Raw genomic sequence first — 9,726 nt, forward strand, 5'->3', positions numbered from 1 at the left:
CTATCAATAAATATATTTATTAATTTAATAATTTAATAATATTTTATTATAATAATAAATAAATATTATTAATATTTTACAAATTATTATCTTTAAATAGCCTTAAAATTATTAATTTGTATAACTATTATAATAAAAATAGTTATTTTTGTAATTTTAAACAAAATAATGTTTGATTTTTAGTAATACCAAACACAATGATCATTAATTCCTATGAATTAATGATTTTAACCAAATAAAATGATTTCAAATCATAAGTGTTAAGATCACTTTGATAATAAAATCATCCCAATAATTACATTATCTTGGCGATCTTGTAAAAAATATCAAATGTTACCTAAAAGTAAATATATATATATATATATATAAAGTGTAAATAGATCCTTCTTCCAATATTTATAATCAAAGTTAAACATAAGGGTTCCATCTTTGTGTTTGAGATCGTACAAAATTAGGGACACACCTAATTACTTGATTTGGTAAATTTTATTATGTGTGAAGGTTTATATAGAATACTATTAAAAACTATACTTGAGAAGAGAAAGTAGAAGCCTCAATATATTTTACTAACTAGTTTTAATATGTGGCATGAGAAAAATGAAAATACCAACTTTTTTAGGACGCTAAATTCTAATCTATTTCAAGAACAATGATCTCACTAATAGGATAATTAACTAAGTAATCAAGTTAGAATGTTACAAGTACTCATAATTTGTATAAATTTGAGACTAATGATATTGGATCATATAATCAGACTTTATGAAGTTTTGGGTTTTAAAAGTTAGAATGTTTTTATGGAAATAATTTGTATTTATTTAAATATTATTAAACAATTGATTTAATAATTGATGCATAATAATTCCTTATTCAAAGAGTAAGTTTCGAATATATTTTCTCAAATAAATAACTTTACAAAATATAGAGTTGCAAGTTTCATTCAAGAATACTTAACAAAGAAAAATGTTAGTTAATCTAGTGATACAGATTAATGTGATATTTAAGGAAAGGAATATTTAATTAATGCATTGTTCTCTCTTGAATTTATTGAAATATTGCAGTAAATGCAAAAGTATTTTTTCAGAAGGAAATGTTAACCATGATGATATTTAAGGAAATAAATTTATAATTAATGTGTTGGTTTTTTATTGAACATGGTGAAAATAATGCATTAAATATAAAAATCTTTTCTAAAATAACATTTTTCACTACCTTAAACATTGTTTATAAAAACACATTAATCGATTTTTTTTAATAATAATTTAACTTCCTTAAAAAAAAAAAAAAATTAACTATTCTTAACCCATATTTATAAATAGCCATTAATGGGATCCCTTAATAAACACTAAATAGCTATTATTAACATACTAAATTGTTTTTTTTTTTTAAGTATTGATATTTGAGTAGCAAATATATAGAAGTTTAATGGGCCAGATCAATATTATTAATGAATCAATACCTAAAGCCTAAAACAAAATGGGCTGTTGCTGTGAAGGGACAGAATAGCCCAATTTATTGATTATAACATAAAACCCATAAACAATATATATAGTGGGTTGGTAAATTTATGTTTTCATTTGTTTTTGAATTCTAGTTATTTTAATTTTATTTACTACTATGAAGTGGAAATTGAATTGAGTTTTGCTTTTTGGATGTTAAAATGTGCTTTTAGATAGTAATTTTGGGATTTTGCAGCAGAAATATTCACTTAAAATTGAGTCGGTATTTTTTTTTTTTTAAGTAAATAGCTTATTAGTTGTGCATTGAACTTCCCAGCTGCTGCACCAAAAAAGGGCTTGGGATTTAAGAGAACAGATGCCTCGGAGATACATGCAAGTTAGCGAGGTAATACATAAGATTCCATTGAATACCAAGAACCCCACCAAGTTTATGCTAAGGCTTAAAAGCTTGCCATACAGTTGATCCAAGTTGCAGGAAAGTGTGAAGGCTTCAAAGATTGCATCAAAATTAATTATAACAACAGAACATAGACGACTCTTATGCTTGACCGTGACTACCTCCCATGTTCAGGTCTAGCTCCGTGACCTTATTACAACAACACAGACAAACAGAAGGGAATGGATTTGAACAACGATGAAAGACTGAAAGTGGACGTTAAAAACTACGAAACACCATCCCATCTTGTATACGTACAAGGAGGAGAATTTATTATGGTCATTCTTCAAGGAAATTTGAACTAGGGAAAGTGTTGATCAATGGATCATGTGCCGCACAGGTACCTGTTGGAGCTTCTAGCCTGGCGACGCTTCCTTTCGGCTGACAATCGTTCGGCAAACCTGTTCAACACCAACCAAGAACATTTTGATCAAAACCAGGATCATATAAAGTTTTTTTTTTTTTTTTAAATTAATCATATAAAACTTTTTGTCATTAAAAAAAAAAAAAAAATTGAAGAAGTGTTAATTAAAATGTTTAACAAGATTGAAAAGAAATGTATATACTTTAGCAAATAAAGAAGTTGCCAATGCCAACCTCTTTGCATGACCAGCCTTTTTACCAGCCCATTCAAAGGTTACTCTTAAGCACTCAATACATTATCATTCTTTCTTCCCTACCACCGGATCTCCGTTCTTTCTTTCCCGCAAATTCATTTCCGTTTGTTATTGTATTTGGAAATTTTGGGTTACACCATAAGAAATATATATATTTTTTATTTTAATAAACTTCACCTTGTTCATTTCAAAAATTCAAAAATGGAATTTTTGAGATGATACGTCCAAATTTAACAGTTGGAATGTCCTAAAGTTAAAATATAAAAAAATAATTAAAAATAAAATATGTGTCGGTCTCTTAAACATGTTAGTGCAGTTAAATACGAAATTTTAACTAATTGATAACTTTTTTTTTATCAAGTTCCTTGTAGAGAATGTCAAAGTATGATGTTGTAATTTTTACGAAACGGGTGGATTTTGATTTATAAAGTATGGTTTTTACATGATAAGTCAAGCCACTAGTTAATTTAAGAGGCTTGAGTAGTCAAGCCACTTTCACGTTAAGTAGTTGGACTTTCACTAGGAACTATTACTGTAATTAATGTGCTTATTAATTACTAAAATAATTAGAGTTGTTGACAGGTAAAACTCTCAATATTAATCCAAAGGTATAAAAAATAAATAAATAACGTTTACACTAATGTAAATGGATATTTCTTACAATATTAATAATCAAAGTTTAATATAAGGGTTTCATCTTTGTATTTCAGATTTATATAGAATGCGATTAAAAGTTACTTTTGAGAAGAGAAAGTAGAATTAAGCCTCAATATATTGTACTAACTAGATTTAATAGTTGGCATTAGAGAAAGGAAAATAGGAATTTTTTTAGGATGCTAAATTCTAAAGCTTTAGTTTCTCTTCTCTTACTAATAGGATAATTAACCAAGTAGTCGAGTTGGAATGTTACAAGTACTCATAATTTGTATATATTTGAAACTAATGATATTGGATTATACAATGAGACTTTCAAAATGAATTTTTAAGTTTTAATTGTTAGAATGTTTTTATGAAAATAGTTTATATTTATTTAAATTGTATAAAATAATATCCGAGCAATTGATATAATAATTAATGCATAACAATTCTTTATTCAAAGAGTAAGTTTCGAATATATTTTCTTGGATAAAAAATTTTACAACATAGAAACTGATCGTAAGGTGAGTTGAGTTGCATGTTTCATCCAAGAATATACTTAATAAAGGAAAATGTTAGTCAGTGATAGGGTTTAATGTAATATTTAAGGAAATTAAGAAATATTTAATTAATGCATTTTTCTCTTTTGAATTTATTGAAATAGTGCATTAAATGCAAAAATATTGGCGCATTCTCCTCGACTGGGAAAAAAACCAGTGGGCAGACCTCTTCAAAATCTTAAAGTGTCTCTTTGTCTTCCACGGCATCAGACGGATCTATTTGGCATGATTCACATGGCAAATTCAGACCCAAATCACTCAGGCAAGAATTGGAGAAAATCACTATTACGAAACACCTATCGAAAAGTTCTCAAGGGCTGTATCCCTGTCAGAGATGTGCTTCAAAGAAGAAATTGCTTAAGAAATGAAGAGAATACATGTCCATTCTGTAAGGAAGCCGAAACTGTCATCCACCTTTTTATTCACTGTCACTTCTCCTGGAAAATTTGGAACAAATGTTGCGGGCAATGGAACATTCTCTGGACTATTCCAGGTTCACTTCCACTCCTCTTTCTGTCCTGGAACTGTTTTGACTCGCTGATCGGTGACAAGCACGTATGGGATACCCTTTTCTACCCTATTATTTGGTCTGTGTGGCTTGCTCGTAATGAAAAAATCTTCAACCATGAAACTCTCTCTACAGATGATCTCTATAATCTGATTTGTTTCAGGCTAGGATGGTGGCTAAAAGCAAAAATCCCAGAGGCAGTCATCTCTATCCCGGACGTGGTCACTAATATCCAAGACTTATCTGTTTGGCGAAATCCGAAACCACCTAGGAAAAACATTGCCTGGACCCCTCCACCAGAAGGAACTTGGAAGTTGAAAGTCGATGGTTCGGAAGTTGGCAAACCAGGTCTAGCAGGAATTGGAGGTGTTCTTCGTGATCACAATGCCAAGGTAATCCTGCTTTTTCTAAACACATTGAGATCCAAGACTCAAACTTTGCGGAGCTATTGGCTGTTCTTGAAGCTTTATCTATTGTTGTTGAGGCAAACAATGACTCTTGCCCGGAAAATACGAAAGCGACTCATTAGTTGTCACCTCTTGGCTGAACACAGTTTCTAATAGCCCATGGAAGTCTATCAACATCATCAACACTGCACAATCTTTATGCTTCCTTGCCAAACTTGGAGTCCACAGAAGAATGGACCTTGTAGCATGGCTCTAGCTGTGTATGCTCCTTTATAAATAAAAAGTCTTCAATTTTCAAAAAAAAAAAATGCAAAAATATTTTTTTAGAAGGAAATGTTAACCATGATGACATTTAAGGAAATAAATTTATAATTAATTCATTTTTTAATTTGGTAAAAATAATGCATTAAATATAAAAATCTTTTCTAAAATAGCAATTTTCACTAGCTTAAACAGTGTCCATGAAAACCCATTAACAGATTTTTTAATAATAATTTAACTTCCTTAAAAAATAATAATAATTTTAGTTACTAATTATTTAACAATATTTTTATCCGATATCTATAAATAATAGTTAATGAAATTACTTAATAAATATTAAATAGATATTATAAAAATAGTAAATAACTTTTTATCGAAAAAAGACATTGAGATTTAATAATCAAATATATGTAAGTTTAATAGGCCACATCAATTTAGAAACGAATCAACACTAAAGCCTAAAACAAAAATGGGCTATGGTGGTAAAGGGAGAGTATAGCTGAATTTGTAGATCATGACCCAAAGCCCATAAACCAAAAATCTCTCCATATGTATTTATCCAAGTGTATAATTCTTGTTTTTTATTTTCTTTTTGTGGGTTGGTAAATTTATGTTTTCATTTGATTTTGAATTCTAGTTGTTTCAATTTCATTTGCTACTATGACGTGGAAAATGAAATGGGTTTTGCTTTTTGGATACCAAGAATTTTAGATGGTAATTTTGGGATTTTGCAGCAGAATTCACTTCAAATTTAATTGGAAAATTTTTTTTCCGACTAAATAGCTGATTAGTTTTGCGTCGAACATCCGAACTGCTGCACCAAAAAAGCGCTTGAGATTTAAGACGACAAGAGATGCCTCAGAGACACATGCAAGTTAGCGAGGTAATGCAAAAGATTGCATTGAATATCATGAACCCCACCAAGTTTATGCTAAGGCTTCAAAGCTTGTCATACAGTTGATACAGGCTGCAGCAGGCGTGAAGGTTTCAAAGATTGCATCACAATTAATTATAATAACAGAACATAGACGACTCTCATGCTTAACCATGACTACCTCCCAAGTTCAGGCATAACTCCTCCTTGACCATATTACAACAACACAGACAAACAGAAGGGAATGGATTTGAACAACAATGCAAGACTGAAAGTGGACCTTAAGAACTACGAAACAACATCCCTCCTTGTATATACAAGGAGGAGAATTTATTATGGTCATTCTTCAAGGAAATTTGATCTAGGGAAAGTGTGCCTCACTGGCACTAGTTGGAGCATTTAGCTTGGCGACACTTCCTTTCGGCTGTCAATCGTTTGGCAAACCTGTTCAACACCAACCAAGAACATTTTGATCAAAACCAGGATAGATTGTGATGGTACCATCTGCTAAATACAGAGACAAGATTTCGTATAATCTTTGTAGTCTTACTCGATGAGTGCTGCTTCATTTGTGTGGTCTTCCCCTCGAACTGGTTCAAGTAATCCAGTTGCCAAGCTCACTTTAGAAACAGGCGCTTTCAGAAGCGCATTCCCAATCTTCTCGAGATTTTCAAGGTTTTCTTTGTTAGAATTGTCCAAGGTGATTTCACTACTTTTCAAGCTATCAGTCTGGTTCAATACCAACCAGTAGTAAGCGTTTTGACAGTCTGTATGGTTACCAGAAAATGTAACTATGGGAAATTTCATTTAGCAAAAGTTCCTATAACATTTGTCAAGAACTGGAGATGGACGATTATACAAGGAACTGAACTGGAGTCCGTTTAATTCTCACCATTTAAACAAGTTTCTGGCATAAATATACTAAAAATTTGAAAGGCTGAAGAGTGGAAAAAAATCAATGTCCAGAAAGGAATACCTGAATTCGTAGATAATTGTCCTTGAAACTAGGGCCTTGAAAGAAAGCAGATAAATATATGTCAACCATATCATCCATTGCAGTCAGGAGAACATCAGAGATAGGGGTGCTACCATTAGGCCCCACAACCCAGTGAATGAGTCCGCAGGATTTACTCCCAACCTTAAGCTCGTTATGTCTTTTTGATGATCCAGTTCCAAGAGAAAGAACAAGAAGTTTGCTGCGATCCATGTTGTTCGAGCATTCAGCTTTTCCTTCTAAATTCTTCTCCTTGGCAACCTCTGATATTGCTAGCAGTGTCTGATAAATTTGTCCAAGGCAGTTGATTAAGTAAGAATTATCAAGACGTACTATAAATGTTTGATGAGAAAAAAGCGATTACCTATGTTACATAACATATGTAACGAAGGTGATTAATTACAACAACGTTTTTGAAAATACAATACTTTTCCGGATTGTTCGCTGCAACACCACCATCGACCATGTTGAATGTTCTCGACTTGACCTCAAATTTATGAGGAGGGAGGTAATATGGTGCCGCAGAAGTGCTGATACAAATATCTGCTAGTTGAGCATCCTCTAAATCATTACGTCTCGCCTGAAATAATTCATTTGAAAATAAACTATTATAGGTAACAAAAACTGAATCAATTTCCCGTTGGATCCTAACAGTTCTACCCTATATATTGAGCAAAAGGATTGCAGAACCGAAGATTAACCTTTAAGGTGGAGAAAACTATGGGTTGGAGAAGCTTGATATCGTAAGAGGGAATTATCACATTGGTTAGAGTCTGACGAAGGCTTGTCTGTTCAAGCAAATTTCTGATGATTTCCTGCAATTTTTCACCATTATATTTGGGAACCATTGCATATGTATGGAACCATTTGAAAGATTTGTTGATAATGCTGAAGATTCCATTCCATATTTTCTGAAACAGATTGCCTTCAGCGGCATTGTTTCAGCGGCTTCAAACCTATACCTCAAGAAGTAGAGATATATTTATATATATATATATATAAATATATATATGTATATATATATATAATACAAAACATTATTTCCCCAAGCTTTTGCCATTCTCAAATATGGAGGAAACATGTTAAAAATTAACTTTGAATGAGCAACCTACGTTGGTTTTTTTTTTTTTTTTGTTTCTTCAAAAGGAAAGATATGTGGACAGTGTTCATGATAAAATTTAATGATCTCCTTTGCAGTAAACATCGGTTGATTTTCATCATTTGGGGAGGTGAGCATGGCTGTAACAAGGCCTCCAGTGCTAGTCCCGGCAATGAAATCAAAGTAATCTGCAATCCTTGCCTTCTCACCATCCAACTTCTGTTCAAGAAAAAATATATATTGCATTAAAAAATTGTTGTACAAATAGTCAAATATATACGGAAAAATGGTTTATAAATATACATTTGTAGTACAACTGCTTGATAGATAGAGTGATCAGCAGCTAGCCAACCTGGAGTTGAATTTCAAGGAAGGCGAGGATTGTTGCAGGAATAATGCCTCTCACTCCTCCTCCATCAATGCTGAGAATTGTAACAAGCTTTCCATCTGATCAATCCATGACAACATTTTCTCAAATATCAATACGAGGGAATCTAAAACGCAATAAGTGATCAAATTGGTATGTGTGAGATGCTGAAATTTTATTAAAAAAAAAAATTGTAGAAATCACAGCAACTAACCAGTTGCCATTAATGAAAGAAAATTAGTGACTTGAAACTTGTAAGAAAAAATAACTTTTTTAGCCTATCTATAGCTGCTTTCGCGACTTGAAACTTGGAAAACCTGGGCTGGACACACCATTATTTATAGCTATACATCACGTGCATCCCATGTGTGCTTTTGTAGTTTTAAAATGGTAATAGTGATTTTGTTTTTTTTTTTTTTTTAAATTCAAAAAGAAAATATATATAAATTCAAATTTTAACTAAATTGTTTCATCCAACTATTTTGAGACAAGTAAATCTGAAATTTAAATTTTAATATTTATAATACTTTTTTAATCCCTAAACTACACCCTTGTTTGCATTAATAAAAAAGAGAGATTATATTATAAATCATATTCAGGGATTCAACCTAAACTTCAGGGATTTCAACCTAAGCTGCACCGTTTTAACTCCAAGCACAAGCTAGTATACTATGTTTGCATAGTGAAATGTTTTTCTTACAGAAAATTTTATATAAAAAATAAATAGCATAGAAATTGAATCTAAATAATAATAATAATTTATAAAATTAAATTTCATTGAGACTACATGTTCATGCAAACTGTATATATCTCTGGAAAATCTCTAAACTACCCCTATGTCAAAAAGTATCTTTTCGTTCTAGAAGTGTGTTTCTTTAAATTCAGGTGTTAAATTGAATATCCATCCTATTATATAAACTATTTTAGAATGATTTAATATAGTTATATCCACTTTTCATATTGTCTTTCATTAAAACAATAACTATTAGATGAGATCCTCTAACTTTAATTATGTCAATTTAACAACAAATTTTATAAAAGGAGAATTCTATTTACATCTCATTTAATACTCTATACACGTCACTTTTATATACATTTTAAATTCAAAACTAAATTTTTTATTTCTATTAAATTCAACTCATCCCTCACTTTTTATTTTTCATTCCTATCATTCCTCTTTTCTTCTCTCTTTATTTTTTGAAATCGAGTTTTTCCGAAATGAACATCCAAAAAACTTTAAGAATTCTTTGATATCCATTTTCGAAAGGTCTCAACACTTATCGGATATTCATTTTTGAGAAACCTTGAATTTTTTCGGATATTCATTTCTAAAAAGCCTTGAGTATTCTTAAATATCCACTCGAAAATAGATATTCAAGAAGATATAAGGCTTTTCAAATCTCTATATCCAAGAAACTCGATTTCACTTTTAATTAAAACCCTTAATCATATACTTATGAACCCATTTACTTGATTATGTGTGCGAATATAACTAAAATTGATCTATTTA

At 30.9% G+C, this 9,726-nt stretch overlaps 1 pseudogene across 1 annotated transcript; it reads right to left on the reverse strand.

The window, feature by feature from the left end:
• Positions 1-5,432: 5,432 nt before the first annotated feature.
• Positions 5,433-8,440, reverse strand: LOC111294620 (patatin-like protein 2; annotated as a pseudogene). Its single transcript, XR_016327272.1, has 6 exons — positions 8,431-8,440; positions 8,202-8,296; positions 7,896-8,068; positions 7,452-7,677; positions 6,733-7,330; positions 5,433-6,485 (listed from the first exon to the last, which is right to left on the reverse strand). The product of XR_016327272.1 is annotated as a patatin-like protein 2 (transcript).
• Positions 8,441-9,726: the final 1,286 nt, after the last annotated feature.

The sequence above is a fragment of the Durio zibethinus genome, chromosome 14 (assembly GCF_047325235.1).
Source record: "Durio zibethinus cultivar Kanyao isolate XHJ-2024 chromosome 14, ASM4732523v1, whole genome shotgun sequence".
NCBI classification, from domain to species: Eukaryota; Viridiplantae; Streptophyta; class Magnoliopsida; order Malvales; family Malvaceae; genus Durio; species Durio zibethinus.